Source organism: Anolis carolinensis, chromosome 4 (genome assembly GCF_035594765.1).
Source record: "Anolis carolinensis isolate JA03-04 chromosome 4, rAnoCar3.1.pri, whole genome shotgun sequence".
NCBI classification, from domain to species: Eukaryota; Metazoa; Chordata; class Lepidosauria; order Squamata; family Dactyloidae; genus Anolis; species Anolis carolinensis.
The window spans coordinates 8,715,962-8,739,132 of record NC_085844.1 but is presented as its reverse complement, the minus strand read 5'-3'; the positions used below and the strand labels follow the sequence as shown (position 1 = coordinate 8,739,132).

General features: G+C 43.6%; 1 protein-coding gene across 5 annotated transcripts in view; it reads right to left on the bottom strand.

Moving 5' to 3' along the window:
• The window catches only part of slc45a4 (solute carrier family 45 member 4), a 168,789-nt gene that overhangs the window by 115,495 nt on the left and 30,123 nt on the right, over positions 1-23,171 (bottom strand). For 2 of the 5 annotated variants that reach the window (XM_008108298.3, XM_008108301.3), the window contains exon 1: positions 4,274-4,515. The exons of the other annotated variants lie outside the window; for them this stretch is intronic. The gene's annotated coding sequence lies outside the window, so the exon portion shown is untranslated. Of the gene's footprint in view, positions 1-4,273; positions 4,516-23,171 lie in introns of those variants that run through there. 5 annotated transcript variants of the gene reach the window in all.

Sequence of the window (23,171 nt, the reverse complement as noted above, 5' to 3'; positions counted from 1 at the left end):
TGTAGATGGAAATTATATTTGATGTAATACAGAAAGGGAGACAGAATGATAATGATAAAATGATATAAATACTAACCTACCCGCAATCTAAATGAAAATTGTAGAGCTGTCTTTGTAGATATAAAAATCAAATAATTAAGAAAAATGTAATGTGAAATAATCTGTTATGAAAAATTAAGATCAATTTCCATTGAAGAAGAACTGGAAAGAAATACAGTAGAGTCTCACTTATCCAACACTCGCTTATCCAACGTTCTGGATTATCCAACGCATTTTTGTAGTCAATGTTTTCAATACATTCTGATATTTTGGTACTAAATTCATAAATACAGTAAGTACTACGTAACATTACTGCGTATTGGACTACTTTTTCTGTCAAATTTGTTGTATAACATGATGTTTTGGTGCTTAATTTGTAAAATCATAACCTAATTTGATGTTTAATAGGCTTTTCCTTAATCCCTCCTTATTATCCAACATATTCGCTTATCCAACGTTCTGCCACCCTGTTTATGTTGGATAAGTGAGACTCTACTGTATATATGAAGAACAGAAGACAATGTGAGAAGACACATTGAGAAGATACTGTACAACCATTAGACCTAAAATTAAAATTGTTAGAATTTTGTAAAAGAACTCCTCATACCTTAACCCCTCATCCTCTGTTTTCTCCTTGCAACTAAAGATGCAACTAAACAATAAATAATCTATTATCCCCAAATTTTCCGTTTTCCTTCCCTTACCCCCCTCACTCTCCTAGTAAATGTTTAATAAAAAATATTTTGAAAATAATACCATAATAAATCAACACTACCACCTTAATGCAGTTTGACACCACTTTAATGGCTATGGAACCCTGGGAGCTGTAGTTTCACCAAGTCTAGCCTTTTTGTCCCAACTCCCAGGAGTCCAGCACTGAGTCCTGGCAGTTAGTCAATTTCAACTGAACATTAGATGGAAGGAAAAACAAAACAGCAGAGGGAAGGAGGCACTTCATCCTCAGGCTTCGCTTTCCAGAAAGAAAATAATAAAAATAATACCATATATAATTATAAACATAATAACATGTGCATATTTTAAATTGTGCAGTGATACTTTTAACATAAGCTGCTTTAGATTATCCTTCGGAAGAGATAAAGCAGGGTATAAATAAACAAAATATTTATATATTTTATATTGTGTAGTCCTGCTACTTTCACCTTGAGTCTCCTTCTGTGTTCAATTCTCTGATTGTCTTTGTTGCTTGTGTAAATGTAAATTGGGCTTTATCTCTTGTTTTTTTTTTTAATCGTGTCAGAAGCGACTTGAGAACATATTGCAAGTCTCTTCTGGTGTGAGAGAATTGGCCATCTATAGAGATGTTGGCCAGGAGATGTCCTGATGTGTTACCATCCTGCTGGGAGGCTTCTCTCATGTCCCCGCAAGCTAGAGCCGACAGACGGGAGCGCACCTCATCTCGCGGATTCAATCTGTCAATCTTCAGGTCAGCAGTCCGGCCGGCACAAGGGTTTAACCCACTGCACCTCACACTATCTTCTGGCTTATGTTATTTTGTGTTTTTATATGGCACTGAATGTTTGCCTTTTTATATATTGTAAGCCACCCTGAGTCCTCACTGGGGAGGTAGGGTGGGATAGAAATAAAGTCTCATTCAGTCTCATAGAAGTAAAAAATAACAATAACATTTGTATATTTTTAAATTGTGTGGTAACACTTTTATATGCTGCTTTATCTCTCACAATCAAAAACATTACAACTTAAAATATACAAATATACATAAATAAAACAGTAGATCATTATATATTATCAATAGTATATTTAATATTTTATTTTGGAGGCTTTTAAGCATAGGCTGGATGGCCATCTGTTGGGGTGCTTTGAATGAGATTTTCCTGCTTCTAGGCGGGGGGTTGGACTGGATGGCCCATGAGGTTTCTTCCAACTCTACGATTCTATTATTTTAGCCTTAATGCAGTTTGACACACACCGAATATGGGCTGCTGTGAGTTTTCCAGGCAGTATGGTTATGTTCTAGAAGCATTCTCTCCTGACATTTCACCCCACATCTATGGCCAGCATCCTCAGAGGTTGTGAGGTGTTGGAAACTAGGCAAGTGGGGTTCATATGTCTGTGGAATAATGCCCAGGATGGGAGAAAGACCTCTTATCTGCTTAAGGCAAATGTGAATGTTGCAAATGGCCAGCTTGATTAGCACTGAATGGCCTTGCAGCTTCAAAGCCTGGCTGATTCCTGCCTCTGTTGGGAGGTATTTAGGGCCATCTATTATGATAACATAATATATAAATAACTACCTGTGCCCGGCCACGCGTTGCTGTGGCGAAGTATAGGAAATAAAGTATTGAGAAATTGGTGGTAGTTAGGTAAAGGATAAAGGTTTTCCCCTGACATTAAGTCCATTATAAATGGGTTATATAGCTGTGTGGAAGGGCCTTGAGTCTACACTGCCATATAATCCAGTTAAAATCAGATAATCTGTATTTCATAGGCAGTGTGGAAGAGGCCTAAGTGAGGCCTAACTCTGCTTGTCCCCTGGGCTGAGTGGGTTGCTAGGAGACCAAGTGGATGGAGCTTAGCCTTCTAACTGGCAGCAAATGGATAAAAACAATTATTCCTCTCCCTCTAATTAGGACTTTATACTTCTTTTCTTTTTTGTTGTATGAATGTGGAGGCATGGATGAGGGGTTGTGCTGCCAAGTTTAGTGTTTCTGGAATGTATAGTTTTGTTGTTTTATCCTAGGCAGAAATTTCATTACCTCTATATATATATATATATATATATATACACACACACACATACAGTAGAGTCTCACTTATCCAAGCTAAACGGGCCAGCAGAAGCTTGGATAAGCGAATATCTTGGATAATATGGATAATAAGGAGGGATTAAGGAAAAGCCTATTAAACATCAAATTAGGATTTTACAGATTAAGCACCAAAACATCATGTTATACAACAAATTTGACAGAAAAAGTAGTTCAATACACAGTAATGTTATGTTGTAATTACTGTATTTACGAATTTAGCATCAAAATATCACGATATATTGAAAACATTGGCTACAAAAATGGCTTGGATTATCCAGAACCTTGGATAAGTGAGACTCTACTGTATTATTATATTGAATTATACTGCTATAATATGGCAATATTAGTAATACATACTACATGTAATATACAATTATTATATTATACTGTACAATATTAATATGCCACTATATATATATCATAACCCGCTTTAGAGTCTCCTGTAGGAGAGATGAAGTGGAATATAAACAAACATAAACATAATAATAAATGATCATTGTTAACATTCTCCAGAGAGTGGTGGAAGCTTTCTTTGGAGGCTTTTAAACAGAGGCTGGATGGCCATCTGTGGGGGGGGGGGGGGGGGGGGGCTCTGAATGTGGTTTTGCTGCTTCTTGGCTGGGGGTTGGACTGGATGGCCCACGAGGTCTCTTCCAACTCTATGATTCTAGCCTTAATGCAGTTTCACCCACACCGAATATGGGCTGCTGTGAGTTTTCCAGACAGTATGTTCTAGAAGCATTCTCTCCTGACATTTCGCCCCACATCTATGGCCAGCATCCTCAGAGGTTGTGAAGTGTTGGAAACTAGGCAAGTGGGGTTCATATATCTGTGGAATAATGCCCAGGATGGGAGAAAGAACTCTTGTCTGCTTAAGGCAAAAATGTGAATGGATTTTAATCTTGGACATTCTTAAAATTTTATATAATGTAACTTTATTTTGTAATGGTATCTGTTTTATATGAACTGTTGTTTTGTAGATTGTTTTATATGAATTGTTGTTTTTACATTGTTTTTAGGGATTGAACTTTTGCCTATTTATCGTAAGCCGCTTTGAGTCTCCTCGGAGAGAAAGGCGGGGTAAAAGTGATGTAAATAAATAAATAAATGCTGCAGTTGGCCAGCTTGATTAGCACTGAATGGCCTTGCAGCTTCAAAGCCTGGCTGCTTCCTGCCTCTGTTGAGAGGTATTTAGCGCCATGTATTATGATAACATAATATATAAATAATAATGATAATAATAAGTCATAATAAAAAGCCAGGGTCCAGGAGGCACCTGACACGCGACACGCATCTTTCCCCGCCGTTCCGACGTGCAAAGGTGCGTGTTCATGAGGCGCGTCAAGCGGAGGTTCCTCAACCGTTGGCGTTCCTTCGGCCTCAGGCCTCTTCATCCCTCCCTCCCACGCTCTCTCTCGCTCTCTTTCGCTCGCGTTCTCGGCCGGTACCTGCTCCTCCTCAGGGACCGCGCTGCTGCTGTTGCTCCTCCTCCTGCTCCTCCGCTGGGGACGAGGCTCGGAGGGCGGTCGAGCTCCGCCTTGGAGGTCGCTGAGCCGGCCACACGGTGCGTCCCTCTGAGGCGGCGAGCGACGGAGTGCCGAGCGGGCGGCCAGCGGGCGCTTTATATAGCCTCCCCACTCTCTCTCTCTCTCAGCTCCTCGGGAACCGTCTCCGAGGAAACGCTTCCGCTTCCGCCCCTCCCTCGCGCCCGCCCGCCTCATGAATATGCAAAACAAGGGGAGGGGCGGGGGAAACGAAGGTGGAAAAGGAGGTGGGAGGGTCGCGGGCCAATCGGAGGCAAGGCTGTGCCCCTTCCCGCGCGCTGATTGGCTGCATCTTGGATCCCAGGCATGAGCAAACTCGGGCCCTCCAGGTGTTTTGGACTTCAACTCCCAGCATTCCTCACAGCCTCGGGCCCTTTCCTTTTCCCCCTCAGCCGCTTAAGCGGCTGAGGGGGAAAAGGAAAGGGCCCGAGGCTGTGAGGAATGCTGGGAGTTGAAGTCCAAAACACCTGAAGGGCCCGAGTTTGCATCCACACCAGCCATGGGCCAACTTAGGCTCGCTCTCCAGGTCTAATCGGAAGGGTTTGAAACTCTTGAGGCCAGTGTCTCCTGATCTGGCATGAGATCTCAGCAAGGCCCTGAAATGACCATCATCGTGCAAAGGCTCTTCACAGGTAATAGGCCCTGAATCATTGCTCGCTCTTTAAGCCAGGTCTTGTTGTAATTGTAATTGGTTAAGGTGTTTTTTGTGTGTGTGTCAGGAACAACTTGAGAAACTGCAAGTTGCTTCTGGTATGAGAGAATTGGCCGTCTGCAAGGACGGATGTTTTTGATGTTTTTTTTTTACCATCCATGTATGCTAGGGATTCCTCTTTTTCAGAAGCGGAAGGGGAGAAAGAAAGTGTTCAAGAATCTGAGGGCGAGTTGGAATCTGCAGAGGAGATTTTGCAAGTAACCACTTTTCAGGAGAGGCGAAAGGAAACAGAGCAGAGACGTCGTTCAGCTAGAATAGCTGCCAGACATGCAGCTGTGAGGGACTCAGGGCTATAAAGCAGAAGCAGGTGCAGCCAGCTCTTGCTGGTAACAAACTGACTCAATAATAATACAGTAGAGTCTCACTTATCCAACACTCGCTTATCCAACATTCTGGATTATCCAACACATTTTTGTAGTCAATGTTTTCAATACATCGTGATATTTTGGAGCTAAGTTCGTAAATACAGGAATTACTTCATAACATTACCGTGTATTGAACTGCTTTTTCTGTCAATTTATTGTAAAACATGACATTTTGGTGCTTAATTTGTAAAATCATGACATAATTTGATGTTTAATAGGCTTTTCCTTAATCCCTCCTTATTATCCAGCATTTTCGCTTATCCAACGTTCTGCTGGCCCATTTATGTTGGATAAGCGAGACTACTGCAGGGGTCCTCAAACTTTTAAAACAAAGGGCCGGTCCACAATCCTTCAGACTGTTGAGGGGCCAAATTATCATTTGGAAAAAAAATGAACAAATTCCTATGCACACTGCACATATCTTATTTGTAGTGCAAAACAACAATAACAATGAAAGAACAATACAATATTTAAAAATGAAAACAATTTTAACCAACATAAACCTATCAGGCTTTCACTAGGAAGTGTGGGTCTGATTCTGGCAAATGAGATAGTCAGGTTAATTAGGATTATTGTTCTTGTGTGTCCTCAAGTCATTCCAGACTCTTGGTCAGCCTAAGTCTAAAATTATTTATTTATTCATTTACTACATTTAGATCCTACCCTTCTCACCCCGAAGGGAACTCAAGAGCAGATGTATGTACATACAATATATTATTAGCATAGCACACTATTAGCATTATATATTACTATATTGAACTATACCACTATACTGTATTATACCGTGTCTTACTTTTGGGGGAGGCCTTATATTTATTAATTCAGCAAAACCTCTACTAGGTCTTATTTTCTGGGGATGTCTTATTTTAGGGGAAAACAGGGTATGTAATATATAACATATAATTAATTTTATTATGTAGTATTATTATTAGTATTATATGATTAAAACTAATATAAAATATATTATAAATGAGGCCGGGGGCCAGGTATATGATCTTGGAGGGCCGCATCTGGCCCCCGGGCCTTAGTTTGGGGACCCCTACTCTACTGTAATAGGTCCTGAATCATTGCTCTCTCTTTAAGCCAGGTCTTGTCGGCCACAAAGGACAATAGTTTCCACAGTTGGCAGAAATTTATTTCTGTTTTCTTCTGCTTTCTTCTTCTTTCCTTTCTCATGATCTGTAATTGGTTAAGTGAATGAACCCAATGTGTGGTTCTCCCTCAATGCTTCCTCTTCATCCTGGAAAGAAGTGGCGAGTAGAGTGCCATCAGCAGGGTTCTGTCCTGGGCCCGGTTTTGTTCAGGATCTTGACTGATTTAGATGATGGGCTAGAAGGCACGATCTTCAAGTTTGCAGATGGGACCAAATTTTTTTTGGGGGGGGGGAGGGGGTAGCTAATACTCCAGAAGACAGGAGCAGAATTCAAAACAGATTAGAGATTGGCCGAAATTAACAAAATTAAGTTCAACAGGGACAAATGCAAGATACTGTACTCCACTTAGGCAGGAAAAATGAAATGCAACGATACAAAATGGGGTATGATGCCGGGCTCGTGGGGAACAAGATAAACATGAGCAAACAGTGTGATGCGATGGCAAAAAAAAAAAAAAAAAGCCAGCGGGATTTTGGCCTGCATGAATGGGAGTCTAGTGTCTAGATTCAGGGAAGTCTTGCTACCTCTCTATTCTTCCACACCTGGAATCACATGTGTCCAATTCTGGGCACCTCAATGGAAAGGAGATTTTGACAAGCTGGAATGTGTCCAGAGGAGGGCAACTCAAAGGATCAAGGGTCTGGAGAACAAGCCCTATGAGGAGCAGCGTAAAGAGCTGGGCATGTTTAGCCTGCAGAAGAGAAGGCTGAGAGGAGGCATGATAGCCATGTATAAATACGTGAAGGGAAGTCATGGGGAGGAGGGAGCAGGCTTGGTTTCTTCTGCCCTGGAGACTAGGACGCGGATAATGGCTTCAAACTACAGGAAAGGAGATTCCACCTGAACATCAGGAAGAACTTCCCAACTGTGAAAACTGTGCAACAGTGGAACTCTCTGCCCTGGAGTGTGATGGAGGCTCCTTGTTTGGAGGCTTTTAAACAGATCTGTCAGGGTGCTTTGATTGTGCTTTTCCTGATTCTTTGCAGGGGTTGGACTGGATGGCCCAGGAGGTCTCTTCTAACTATGATTCTATGATGATGGGTTACATCAAGGTGTAATTAGCACAAAATTTTCAGCCAGGCATGATTTGTTCTGGTGGTACTCTATTTTTGGTGTCTTGTATTGCATCTCTCCATCGCATAGATGGTTTAGCCACCAATGCACCAAGCTTCTGATGACCACCTTTACCACCAACTTCTCCTCCAAACGTCACACCGTACTTATAGAGTGCACCTTGTACATGAAATGAGTAGGCAAACCAGGGAAATCCGCTGAACCACCTGGGTTGAAATCTGAGATGCCTCTTCTTTCCCACAGGAAACATATCCTGGCAGTGGAGTCTGTGGATTTTGCACTAATTGAGCATTTACTTGGTAAAACGGTCTTGTTCATATAAAGTCCAAGGTCTAAGAATGACACAGCTTCTCCTCTTTGCTCCTGTTCCATGGTTTCTTTGGCAGGGCTTGGATTATATGCACCAGTGGTAGAGACCTCAATTTCCACAGTTTCCTCAGTTTTCACCTGCAATCCAGGTCAAATCCCCTTTGCTGGCTGTGTGTACTTGATCGCTTCCACTATGCCAGCTGTTGATGCTATTGCAGTGTAAATTGGTAGAAAGTTACGTAATAATCGTGTGAATGGTCAAAATTTGGTCAAGACCATGCTTGAAGTTCGTGAGGAACTCCTCATAGATTTGGCATTGAAATTTGGTCTACCAGTTAAAATTCATGACTAAACCAAGTTTTTTTTTACCTAAAAGATTTTTGGGGTGGTTTGGACTCCTAAACCGCCCCCTTGGCTACAGGCTTGGGTAGGTTGTTGCGAATTGCGGGAGTTGTAGTCCAAAACACCTGGAGGGAAGGCCGAACTTGGCCCATGTCTGATCTACACTGTGTTTTGTTTTGTTTTTTGCCTATACATTAAGATGTTGGTGTTTTCAGTCCTTCAAAAATAACCTCCCTACTTGGCAGATCAAACAAAAACAAAAGCACACCTTTGAACTTGTTTCTACATGCTTTGTTTTGGACTGAACTGCCTAGGATGTCTTAACAGGTGTTTTTCATCTGTGCAAAAACACATAGGACTATTTAATCATTCCCCACCCATCTATTTAAGGCTAGTAGTTTGGAACTGTATTATATCAACAGTGTAGCCCAAGGAGCCTCGATGGGTTAAACCCTTGTGCCGGCTGAACTGCTGACCTGAAGGCTGGGTTGCTGACCTGAAGGTTGGCGGTTCGAATTCATGAGCCGGGGTGAGCTGTCAGCTCTAGCCTCCCAGCAGGATGGTAACACATCCTGAGCAACGTCTCTGTAGATGGTCAATTTTTTCACACCAGAAGCGACTTGCAGTATATTCTCAAGTCGCTTCTGACACGAGAAAAAAAAGTATAGCCTCATATGATGCAGTTAGTTGGTTTTATTGATTAGGCCAAGTCAACTTTATTTATATACAGTCCTATCTCCCCTTGGGGAACCGGGATGGCTTACAACATAAATAGTACCCATTCAATGCTGTACAATACACAGTGAAAATACAAATACACAATAAATTAAATACGGATAATTAAAATAACAATTTATCTTAACTAAACATGAAAGCAAATCAATAAAACACACATGACAACAGCGATCAAAAGGAGATGAAAAACCCTATCAGCCCATCAACAGTATCAAAACACGAAAAACACATTTGACACATACTCATACAGCATACAACCCACATTACAACCAAAGTTAAAATAAACAAGTTGTTAACCAGGGGTCAAGATCCAGATCCAATATCTGCATCACCCTTACAATTGACCCCAAATATGCAGTTCTCAGCTGAGTTGCTTTATATAAAAAAGGGCCATTGTGTATATTATTTTAGCATTCTGGTAGTTTTAATGTAAGGATCCCATTGTGTCTTTTATATAATGTATGATCCAGGATATTGGTTTCTCTCTTTCTTATACAAGTTACAGCTAAACAGTACATGTGTGATGTCTTCTACCTCTGACACTCCACAGATACAAAGATGTTCATTATATGGTTAAACCTTCCATGTTTGAACATTGTGTCCAGCTGTTCTGTCTTTGGGTGTCGAGCTGTTTGAATATTATGATGATGCAGTTTTATATGGGTTTACACTGGACATATGACACAGTTCCAAACTGCATTATATATGGGAATTTAGGTCCAGCCTTAGAATCATAGACTCATAGAGTTGGAAGAGACTTCACGGGCCATCCAATCCAACCCCCTGCCAAGAAGCAGGAAAATCGCATTCAAAGCACCCCCGACAGATAGCCAAGGTGTTACTCTCCCATGACTGGATGCATCTAATTTACACTCTGGAATAAATGCAGTTTGACATCACTTTGAACTGTCATGACTATGGGAGCATGGGATGTGTAGTTTCCCGAAGCGCCAGCACTTTGGCAGGGATACTCATAAAATAAACAGCTACATAACGCCTTCTGACTGGTAGTGGTACTGGACAGACCACTGGTCCTCATGATATCTACTTTGGGTTTTAGTCTGAACTTTAAGGGAACTATTTCAACACTTGGAACAGTTATTGGTTTTGAAGCAGGAAAGAATTGCGAAGTCGCTCAAGAAGCAGAGAGTTGTTTCAGTGACTTCTTACAGCCTCGGCTCATATTATAAACACCCAGAAAGTCTGTTTTTCCAGCTGTTGCTTACACAGCGAAGGAGCCGGAGGTTAGGCATCGCATTTGCTTGTATAGACTCCTGTTCTGCATGCTTCGCCACTCGAGCTGTTTATTCAGGAGCAGATAATTATCCTTGTCTTTCTGCAAGGGCCTTTGCTGGGATTCGCCAGCCAACTGGATTCCTCCTCAAAAGTTCAGACTAAAACCCAGAGCGGATTCCTTTCATAAAAGCCACCAAGGATTGTTAAGGGCTGCAGCCTCCATCTGGAAACATCCTTATGATACAAAATCCCTTTCATTGGACTTTGGGTACATTGGTACAATGGTCACAGTGCTAGGAAATCCTGGGATTTTTAGTTTTACAAGGCCTTTATCCTTCTCTGCCAAAGCGTGCTGGCGCCTCACCAAACTACAGTCCTTATGATCCCATAGCATTGAACCATAGCCAGCCAGAAAGCAAATGAAATGCAAGACAGCGATGCATTGTCCATCTGGAAAACCTTCTTCCTATGCAATGCGTGAGGTCACTCGCTACTATTAGTCAGCACTAACACTTGCTTTGTGTGTGATCTGGGGCACGTCCCTCTATTCTTCCTTGAAAAACTCCCTCTTTGAACTCTGGCACTGAATATAGTTCCTTCAATTAACCTGAGAGTTGACATAATACCTGGCCTCTGCTTATCTTGTTTGCTGAGTGCTGATAGTGCACAATTTATATGGTTCAATGCAATGATATTCCCACTTACTCTACATTAAACAGTGCAAATCCACAGTCCTGAGTCTCAATGAAGGAATAATAGAAGAAAACCAAAGGGATCCTCACTATTTGTAAGAACTAAAAGCACACTGTTCTTGCCGTGCAAAGGGCTGTCATGTGCCCCAGTAACAGAACAGGTGACGCCTACCAAGTCATGCAAGAAAAACACAATTCATAGCTGCAGGAAAGAAGCAGGAATATATGTTTGCTGTTATGATTGAGCCTCATGGCTCTGTTACTGACAGACGTGGGCGTAAGACTCCTCGAGAGTCAGATACTCTCGAGGAGCGAGAGAGAAAAAGACTGCGAGACATATTTGCAGCACCATCCGACGAAGAATCTTTCGAAGGGTTTACGGAGAGAATGGAGGAGGGGCTGGTTAGCTCAGAGGAGGATGAGATGGATTGGACTCGGGTAAGGGAGGAATTGGGTGCCACTGGCCATGATGGGACAGAAGATGAATGGGGACCTTCAGGATTAGACCCATGGCTTAGCTGGAGGGATGGGACGGGATCCACAGCTGGAGATGCTGTTGGGCGTAGTCAGAGGTGTTCCAGCTCTGACGAGGAAAGTGATGAGGAAACGCCCGGGTTAAGGAGGACAGCTGACAGTGATGAAGATTTGTAACTGGCATAAAATGGGGCTTGGGAGCAATTGCAAATTGCGTCGGGCAAGGTAATCTGGGCAAACGCTTGGGATCCGTGTGTGTGTGGGACGCTTCCCTGAAGACTTGTGTGCTTTCCTGTGCTGAGACGTAAGTTGATTGGAATCCAAGGTCAGACGGCGGGAGGGATTGTGTGGGCATTTGTTTGTGCAAACCTGTGCTTACTCTTATTAGCTTGACCTTCCGTCGTCTTTCTGACGGACGCCATCTCCTGCTTTGAGAACCCGGACTGAACTGACCACGGCTTGTCTTCCCCCCTTCTTGGACTTGGAAAAACTACAAACGTCTGCTTCTGGCTTTGATCTACGGAACGGAACTGGTCTACTCTACTTCTACAATCCTTGGCTGAATTGCTCGTGTTGGAGATCCTGTCTACTGTGTGTGTGTGGGAGCGACGCAAGTTACTCTAAGCACAGTGCTGGCAGCAGAGAGGAATCTGCTGCCAATTAGTTGCATTCTTTGTATCTTTTGTTCCTTGGCTTTCGTTCTGTTAAAACCTAGGCTGAAGCAAGCAGTTTGTTTTTACCCGGATTAAACTCCGGTTTAATCCGGTTTATCTTTTGAACATTTACTTTTGTCCCTTTTTGCTCCTAAAGGCAAAAACTGCCTGGCCCTTGTGTTTTTACGGGCTTTTTTGAGTTCTGTAATCTAATAAACTCTGTTACTTTGAATCTTGTGGCGTTCTGTCCTTGACAGATTGCCCGACGCCCATAAAAAGTTTATTGCAGCAATAAACCCGTCAGGAAGACGATGGATGAGTTAAGAGCCAAAGTAGACCAATTGCAAACGGCCTTTACCGTAAGCCAAACAGCTTTTGCTGTGAAAGGACATGTTTTGACTCCTGAACGCTTTGACGGAACCAGGTGCAAGTTGCCAACCTTTTTGGCACAAGTGGAGCTTTATTTTTCTCAGCTCAGTGCTCATGCTTTTCCTACTGACACTAGTAAGGTGGCTTTTATTTTGAGTTTGTTGACCGGTCCCGCAGGACAATGGGCCACTAATTTAATTTTGGGAAATGACCCAGTCAAGGACAATTTGCATAATTTCAAAAAGTTGTTAACTGATACTTTTGGGGATCCTCTCCGCACGGAGAACGCTGGGTGGGCTCTGTATCGGTTGAAACAGGGAAAGGGGACTGTTTTGGATTACTTAAATAAGTTTAACCTGTATCGCCACCAGCTGGATTGGGGGGAAAATGCATTCATGCTTTTATTTACTGCCGGGTTAAGTGATATGCTCCAGGATGAATTAGCACGCTTGGAGCCGGCTGAAAGCTGGGACGCCTTAGTAGCTAAGGTGCTGCGTTTAGACGCAAGGTTCGAGGCTCGTAAACACTCAAAAGCAATGTGTGCGCCACCCATGCATGTAACCAGGGCACCTGTGGTGATGGGGGAAGAGCCCATGGAGCTTGGGGTCTTTAAAAAACTGTCTACAGAGGAAAAGAGCCGTAGGAGGCAGCTGGGCTTGTGTTTGTACTGTGGGAATGCTGGGCATTTTGCCAAAAACTGTAATGTGAAACCTTCCCAGCTTTCGGGAAAAGGCCAGCCCTAGTGCGACGTGAGTCCAACGCACTAGGGCTCCTCAAGCAGTCAACTGAGGGGAGGAAGCATGTTTTCGTACCCATTACATTATCTGTTGGGGGAAGGGAACTTGTTTCTACTCTGGCACTGCTGGACTCAGGAGCTACAGTCTCCTATGTAGATATTGAGTTTGCTAAGAAGCATGGCATTCCTAGAGTGCGCAAGGCATGCGACGTGTGGGTGGAGGGAGCAGATGGGAGACTGCTGGAGACTGGGGTGGTTAACCAGGAAACCTCAGCAGTAACGTGGGAGGTGCAGGGAGTAACGGGAACGTTTGTGTGGGATATTACGAGCTTGCCTAGATATGATGTGATCCTGGGGATGGATTGGCTAGCTGTAGTAAACCCACAAGTGGATTGGGCAACACGTAAAGTGATCTTAAAGAGGCAGGATTGTTGCACTCTAAACGTTACTCATGCTGATATGGAGGGAGTGCCTGCTGAGTATGGGGAGTTCTCTGATGTATTTTGTAAAAGAGAAGCGGACAAATTACCACCGCACAGGCCATATGATTGCGCCATCAAGTTGGCAGAAGGTGCGAAACTGCCAGCAGGGAGGCTGTACGCCTTGACTGTACCGGAAAGGCAAGCTTTGCGGGAGTTTTTAGATGAAAATTTAGCCAAGGGGTTTATTCGCCCATCTAGCTCTCCAACTGCGGCACCAGTATTCTTTGTAGCCAAAAAGACTGGGGAACTTAGGCTGGTCTGCGACTATCGGATCCTAAACAAATACACCATTCGGGATAGGTACCCGCTCCCTTTAATCTCGGAACTGTTATCAAGGGTGCAAGGGGCTAAGGTCTTTACCAAGCTTGACCTGCGGGGGGCCTATAACTTAATCCGTATACGGGAAGGGGATGAATGGAAGACGGCATTTAACACGTGTTTCGGATGCCACGAGTTCCGAGTCATGCCTTTTGGGCTTTGTAATGCTCCTGCGGTCTTCCAGAGGTTCATGAACGATGTGTTCAGGGACCTAATTGACCAATTTTTAGTGATTTATTTGGATGATATCTTGATTTTTTCTAAGGACGAGAAAGAACATCGTCAACATGTCAAGCAGGTTCTGCACCGACTGCGGGCTAATGGGCTTTTCGCCAAGGCTTCCAAATGCGTCTTTCATGTGCCTGAAGTGGAGTTCCTAGGTCATGTAGTGTCAGGTAGGGAACTTAAAATGGACCCACATAAGGTTGACGCCGTCAACTCATGGCAGGAGCTGAAAACTAAGAAGGATGTACAAAGGTTCTTAGGTTTTGCTAATTACTACCGGGAGTTTATTCCGAATTTTGCAAAGCTCACGGTACCTTTGACGCAGCTTCTGCGCAAGAAACAGCCATTTGTGTGGGGGCGGGAAGCTCACGAGGCGTTTCTACAACTTAAGTCTAGTTTTCAATCGGACAATATACTAACCCATCCTGATGTTGACAAACCGTTCGTGGTAGAAGCGGACGCTTCTAGCTACGCGTTGGGGGCTGTATTGTCTCAGAAGGATTCCTCAGGGACCTTGCGTCCCTGTGGATTTTACTCACGGCAACTAACACCCTTCGAGCAGAACTATACCATATGGGAGAAGGAGTTGTTGGCGATTAAGGTGGCGTTTGAGGTGTGGCGGCACTGGCTTGAAGGGGCACGGCACCAGATCGTGGTCAGATCTGATCACAAGAACTTAGAGCACTTGCAAACAGCAAAGAAGTTAAACCAGCGTCAAATCCGATGGGCTTTGTTTTTCTCCAGGTTTAACTTCAAGGTGCAGTTCGTAGAGGGGAAGGCAAACTTGCGGGCCGATGCTTTATCCCGCAAGCCGGAGTTTAAGACCAATGAGCAGGTTGTATGTCAGACCATCTTGCCTACTGCCTCTCTGTGTGTTGTAGATAATGAGCTCGGGTTACATGACCAGATCCTTGCGGCTCAGAGGGATGATGTGTGGACACAGGAGCAACTGATGTTGCTCTCAGCAGGTAACCGTACCATACTGCCGCATCTACAAGATCAAGACGGAGTATTGGTACGCAGGGGGCAGGTCTACGTACCAGTGGGGGCCCTCAGGTTGGAGGTGATTAGAGCCCACCATGACGAACCCATGGCTGGGCACTTTGGCAGATTCAAGACCGTGCAGCTCATTACCAGGAGCTATTGGTGGCCAAAGATGCGGCAAGACATTCTGCGCTTTTGTGACAGCTGCGCCGTTTGCCAGCAGAGTAAGACGCCTGTTGGGCGCCCTAGAGGGTTGTTGTCGTCTTTACCTGTTCCGGACAGGCCATGGCAAATCATTTCCATGGATTTCATTTCAGATTTGCCTAAGTCTGGGGGTTATACTTGTATTTGGGTGGTGGTGGATTTATTTAGTAAACTGGCTCATTTTATTCCTTGTTCAACCATTCCGGCGGCCCCTACGTTGGCCTTACTATTTACTAAGCACATCTATCGTTTGCACGGAGCACCCGAGGTGATTATTTCAGATAGGGCTCCGCAATTTGTGTCACGCTTTTGGAAACATTTCCATGAGTGCTTGGGGACTAAGTTAAACGTTTCTTCAGCCTTTCATCCGCAAACGGATGGACAGTCGGAACGGGTTAATGGGCTCTTAGAGCAATATCTGCGTTGTTTTTGTTTAGATCAACCCACGGCTTGGGTGAAGTGGCTACCGGTGGCGGAATTTGCTTACAACAATGCGGTGCACACATCTAGTCAGCATACGCCGTTTGAGCTAACTTATGGTTTTCACCCACGGGGAGGTGTGGCGCCGTCGACCAATGTGGTCTCTTCGGACCCTGTGTACCGCTCTACGGAAATGGCTGCATTGCATGATGTTGCCCGTCGCTTACTGCTGGAAGCTAAGGCAACGCAGAAGACTCAGGCTGACCGCCACAGGCAGGCAGGGGAGGAGTTGGAAGAAGGGGATTTGGTGTGGTTATCTTCCAAACATATTAAACAGGCTGGGGGAAAGTTTGCGCCTCGGTATTTGGGTCCCTTTCCTATCGTTAAAAAAATTTCTTCCGTTGCGTTTCGTTTGCGTTTACCGTCTAGTTTAAAGGTCCATCCGGTCTTTCATCGTTCGCTGTTGAAACTTGATACCTCTAGTCGTCGTGGTGCTATAGCGGAGGGTATCACTGCCACTTCTCCGCCATCGGGGGAGGAGGCCTTTGTGAGAGGGGATAGTGTTATGATTGAGCCTCATGGCTCTGTTACTGACAGACGTGGGCGTAAGACTCCTCGAGAGTCAGATACTCTCGAGGAGCGAGAGAGAAAAAGACTGCGAGACATATTTGCAGCACCATCCGACGAAGAATCTTTCGAAGGGTTTACGGAGAGAATGGAGGAGGGGCTGGTTAGCTCAGAGGAGGATGAGATGGATTGGACTCGGGTAAGGGAGGAATTGGGTGCCACTGGCCATGATGGGACAGAAGATGAATGGGGACCTTCAGGATTAGACCCATGGCTTAGCTGGAGGGATGGGACGGGATCCACAGCTGGAGATGCTGTTGGGCGTAGTCAGAGGTGTTCCAGCTCTGACGAGGAAAGTGATGAGGAAACGCCCGGGTTAAGGAGGACAGCTGACAGTGATGAAGATTTGTAACTGGCATAAAATGGGGCTTGGGAGCAATTGCAAATTGCGTCGGGCAAGGTAATCTGGGCAAACGCTTGGGATCCGTGTGTGTGTGGGACGCTTCCCTGAAGACTTGTGTGCTTTCCTGTGCTGAGACGTAAGTTGATTGGAATCCAAGGTCAGACGGCGGGAGGGATTGTGTGGGCATTTGTTTGTGCAAACCTGTGCTTACTCTTATTAGCTTGACCTTCCGTCGTCTTTCTGACGGACGCCATCTCCTGCTTTGAGAACCCGGACTGAACTGACCACGGCTTGTCTTCCCCCCTTCTTGGACTTGGAAAAACTACAAACGTCTGCTTCTGGCTTTGATCTACGGAACGGAACTGGTCTACTCTACTTCTACAATCCTTGGCTGAATTGCTCGTGTTGGAGATCCTGTCTACTGTGTGTGTGTGGGAGCGACGCAAGTTACTCTAAGCACAGTGCTGGCAGCAGAGAGGAATCTGCTGCCAATTAGTTGCATTCTTTGTATCTTTTGTTCCTTGGCTTTCGTTCTGTTAAAACCTAGGCTGAAGCAAGCAGTTTGTTTTTACCCGGATTAAACTCCGGTTTAATCCGGTTTATCTTTTGAACATTTACTTTTGTCCCTTTTTGCTCCTAAAGGCAAAAACTGCCTGGCCCTTGTGTTTTTACGGGCTTTTTTGAGTTCTGTAATCTAATAAACTCTGTTACTTTGAATCTTGTGGCGTTCTGTCCTTGACATTTGCAATGCATCCACATCTTCCTAACAGGGCTTTTGTTGCCAAACGCCAGTACGGAACTGACATTCTCCTTAAATATGCAAAAAATAAGGTTATTGGCATCTTCTGCAATGTTCTCATCTGCATTAAAAGCAGTTGTGCATATAAAATTCCAAATGTAACACCCCAGCGAGCTTCGTGGTGAAGCCCAGAATGATCTTCTGTCAGGTAGACAATGCATCTGCGCTGTAGAAATAATGCAGCTTGACACCACTTTAACTGTCATGGCTCAATGATATGGAATCATGGGAGCTGTAGTTTGGTGAAGCACCTGCATTTTGTTGGCAGAGGAGGCTCAAGACCTTGTAAAACTACAACTCTCAGGATTCTGTAGCCTTGAGCAACAGCAGTCAGTGGTGTCAAACTGCTACAGTTCTACAGTGTAGATCAAGCTTGGGCAAACCTTGGCTCTCCAGATGTTTTGTACTTCAAGTACCACAATTCAAAACAGCCTCAGGCCCTTTCCTTTTCCCCCTCTGCCACTTAAGCGGCTGAGGGGGAAAAGGAAAGGGCCTGAGGCTGTTAGAAATTGTGGTACTTGAAATCCAAAACACCTGGAGGGCTGACGTTTGCCCATGCCTGGTGTAGATGCATCCATCTAGCTCTTAGTTACATGAAGCTGGTATTCCATGGAAGTCAAGCAATCTCCGAAAGCGACTACATACTATCATAAGCCTCTGTGTTATTGCATTTCTCTCAATTTATGCAACTGAGCAAATTCACCAATCTGTGATCCCACACTTCGATATAGTTTCATAGCCCTACACTCTTGTTGCGCTGTACTTAAAAAACAAACAAACAAACAAACAAAAACAGCAGGCTGAAGAAGACCTGCTTTTGTGGACCTGGAAAAAAAGAGGTCTCGGCTGCACAGGTCCTTGAGATTAGCTAAGAGAGCCAACAAGGGATAACACCTATGTATTTAGTATTTAAGCTGCTCAGAGGTGGTGTCTTGTCGCTGGCTGCAACGTCCGTTCTATAAGCTACCACCCAGGTCTCTTGCTATCTTGTGTTCCTGAACTCTGGACTCACCCTTGGACCTTGGCTTATGGATTCTGATTTCAACTTTGTACTCTGGACTCTCTGGCATACCACCCTGAAATGGACATTTGTTGTCTCTGTTGTGTTGTCCCATTAATGTTTGCCTCCCTGTTGGACTAAACACTTGATCTCAGAGTGTTGACTAACACTCTGCTGGTATTTGAGAGTCGACGCTTCTGACAATCACCATCACACAAGGTAGGTGATAGGTACGTTGTGGGATTGGCGGCTGTTGATGGGTTTCGCAATCAATAGTGTGGCACAGCATCATCATAAGGAGGGGGCAGACTGGCAGCGGGATGTACAAGGTGTTGTGTGATAGGACAAAGATGGCACTAAAGATGATAGTCCTTCTATAATGCTGGGTTGCTTCCAACGTGCAATAACATCTTTATTCATAGAATCATAGGGTTGGAAGAGACTCCAAAGACCATTAAGTCCAACCCGCTTTTGCCATGCAAGAATACACAATCCAAGCCATCAGGCCTCTGCTTAAAAACCTCCAGAGAAGGAGACAACAACTTACTATTTTCATTACCCATAAAGTTGATGGCAAAAGATATGCTGGCATTATATTGAAGCAGTGCACCAAGGAAACCTTGCCTTCATTTTATGTCCAGTTTCATGATCTTCTACTTTACATGTATCTCTAAAATGTGATAGACCTTAGGAAGGAGATTCTGAAATGTTGTGGAATTTTCCCAATGATATGGCGAGGAAGGGAGTAAGGAAACATCTACACTGCAGGTTTAATGCACTTTGAGACTTGAGTGACCATGGCTCAATGCTATGTAGTAAGACTTTAGCCTTCTCTGCCGAAGAGTGTCACTGCCTCACCAAACTACAGATCCTGAGATACCATATCATTGAGCCATGGCAGTTAAAGTGGTGTCAAACTGCAATAATTTTCCAGTTTAGATGAGCCTTTAAAGTCTTCTCAGCACTACATCACAGTCAAGCCTTGCAGATTTGTGGCACATCTGTTTGTGTTCCTTTGGCAACTTTTTGCTTCTGTGGTCAGAGGAGCAGGTGTTCTTTGACAGATAAAATTGATGCAGAAAGGTTTTCCCTGGAGCTAGAAAACACTGCAGCTCCACAGACTTCATGGTAATAAGTTGGTTTTGTAATTATCTTCCATCTTATGACTCTGTCCAGGCCGGAATCAACCAGGCTGGGGAGCCTCCAGGCAAAATGAGTCTAGTGATGGGCATCAAACTGTACTTAGATTTATACAAAGTTTTAGCCATGGCTAAAATCCAGCCACAGCTTGAGAAAACTCTCCTCCCCTGAAGCTTTCTGATCTGGGCCTGAGTCACCTGAGGGTGTCTACAGAATTTCAATTTCACGCTACACCCATAATCCGTTTCGAATGGAAGGCAAGTTGACATGAATCCCATCTCTGTCTTTGTGGGATGGGTCAGATCAAATATCTTCGTAAGTATTTAAGAGGACGGCCAGTCTGTGGGCTGGATTCAACTGCCAAAGCAATTTTATTTCCCCACATGTCAGACGTGATGCAACTTTTTTTCATTTCAATTGTAACTCGTGTTCCGTGTGTGTATGTTGTTGTTAATGGCCGTCATACTGATTTTGACATAGCCCTATGAATGTGAACCCTATTTCCCAGTTTGTTATTAATTGTCCTGCAAAGATCTTGCAAGAGAGGCAGTGTGGTGCAATGGTTTAAGTGTTGTTGAAGGCTTTCATGGCCGGAATCACAGGATTGTTGTGTGTTTTCCGGGCTGTATGGCCATGTTCTCTCCTGACATTGTGAGGTATATGATAGGTTGTGAGGTATATGAGATATATCTCACAACCTCTGAGGATGCCTGCCATAGATGTGGGCGAAACATCAGGAGGGAATACTTCTGGAACATGGCCATACAGCCCGGAAAACACACAACAACCCCAAATGGTTTAAGTGGTGGGCAATGGATGCATCTACACTGTAGAGTTATTGCAGTTTGACACCACTTTAACAGACATGACTTAATGCTATGGAGTTGTGAGATTTGTAGTTTGGTGAGGCACCAGGGAGAGAAGGCTAAAGGCTGACCTTGTAAAACTATAACTTCCATGATTCCACAATATTAAGCCATGGTGGTGCCAAACTGCATTAATTCTACAATGTAGATGCCCCCAAGTCAATCCATCTATAATCAGTCTTTTCCCCCTTTTTTCCAACTTCACAAAACATTATCATATTTTCTACTAAGTCATGTTGTTTCCTAACATGTCCAAAGTACAATAGCATCAGTTCAGTTATTTTGATTTCTACAGTGAGTGTGGGATTGATTTGCTCTTAGATTCATTCATTTTGCCTTTGGCCAGAATATGTTATCTGTAGGAATCTCATTTATCACCACATTTCAAATAAAGTGATTCTCTATCTCTCCTCTTATTTTACCCTGCAATGTTCACAATTCGACATAGAAATCTGAATTATTATGACATAGATGGTCCCGACTTTGGTATTCAACTATATATCTTTTCAATTGAGAATCCAATCTAGGTCCTTTATAATTTCCCATACAACTCCAAGGACTTTATCACACCAGCCTGCTATCTCATCACTGTAATTGCATTCGTGTAGGAAACAGAAACATACTGGTTTTAGACCATTCAATAGCGCACCTTTCTGCAAAAGTGTGATGGCAACGCTTTGGAAATCTATAGTCCCATGAACTCTCTTTTGCCTCCATAACTTTGCCTTCCTGCCCTATGCCCTACCTAGAGTGTCTTTTGGGTTTTTAATTTTTTTTCTCATTATTGCAATTTTGCAATTACAGCAATACACATTGCAAAATAGCTGTAAAGAAATTGGGGAAAAAAGGAATGCGCTCTGCTTTGGAATTGCAAAGGGGAAATGGAAAGAGAATTGTGCCCACTGATGCTATATGGCTGCTGGCATATTGGGACAGAAGCGGAAGGGAACTATTGAACTTAAGTAAGTAAAAAACAAAAACAAAACAGTGGCTCTGGGAGACTTAACTCATTAATGAATAGAGTGCCACAAAATCACAGAGGGAACGCAAACTGCCATCAATACATACATGGCATGGTGAGATAACTACCAACAACAGACATGATTATCAGGCTGAAATTCCATTTTGCCCTCTACAGGTCATAAAATCCCTAGTCATTTGATTTTTTGATGAGAGCCCCCATTTTGAATTCCAACTAAACCTAGGTATAGAATATGTAGGTATAAAAGCAAATACAGTGATACCTTGACTTAAAAGTTTGATTCCTTCCGTGACTGAGCTCTTAACTCAAAACATTCTTATCTCAAAGTGAATTTTCCCATTGAAATGCTATTCATCTGTTCCAGCCCCCCAATCCCCCCATTTTTTGTTACATGTTTTAAAATAAAAATGTACTTTATAAATAATAAACAATGTATAAATGCACATTCACATGGAACAATAAACAAAGAAAGATCAACTTTAAAATGGCAGAAGCACAAAGTTGTGGCAAGGAAGCACCAAGCACAAATTGAAGAGGCAGAAGGATCCTTTACTCATTCCAGTCTCCCTCCCTCTCTTGCTCTCTCCCCCTCTTCATGAAGCCAAACATAGAAGGAATAAAAACCACACAAGATAATCTAACCAAAAGTTCCTCAAAGCAGACAAGAGAAAAGCAGACAGCAATCTCCCAAAGTGAAGAAAAGCATGGAGGCATGAGGCCAAGAGGCATGGTGGCACGAGGCACGGAGGCTGCTCCCTTGAAGCCCGAATCTCTGTACTCTCGTGCTAGTGCTCCCTCTGGCACTCGCTCTTAACTCAAAATGCTGCTTGTATGTCAAAGCAAAACCAGGCCAAGCAGCAGCTCTTAACTCAAAATACTCCTAAGTTATGATGCTCTTAAGTAGAGGTTCCACTGTATATAAGTATACCTACTTATGCTTAATGCTGTGCCTGAATATATGTGCTTAGGACACATGTGCCTAAACTAATGGCATGAAGCATGAGCATGCACAAGGATTTTTCTCTGTCCAGAAGACTATACCTTGCTCCCTTGGAGAATGGAGTGACCTCCCTATAATACAGGAATTTTGAAATATATGGCATGATATTTTGATTCATTGTAAAGCTGAGAGGATAAATTCTTCTGGCACCTTCAAAACTAGTCAGTTTATTACACTGAATCAATTGGACTTGGTTAGTGTTAAAGATGTCAGGAGACTTTTTTATTCCCGTTTTATGCAAATACAGAACTAGGCCATCTGGCATATGACTGGCGTTACAATAACTTGGCAAGCTATTCCTGTATTAAGGGGACTGCTTATTAAGAGTCATTGGAGGTCAATTCATGCCATTTATTGAGAGGCTTTGAGTTCATCTTCACTGTAGAATGAATGCAGCGCGACACTACATTAGCTGCAATAGGTCAGAGCTATGGAATCATGAGAGTTGTAGTTTTACAAGGCTTTCTCTTCCAAAGAGTTCTGGTGCTTTCCCAAACTACAGATCCAAGGATGCCATAACATTGGGACATTATGGATTTCAGAGAAGAGATACTCAACATG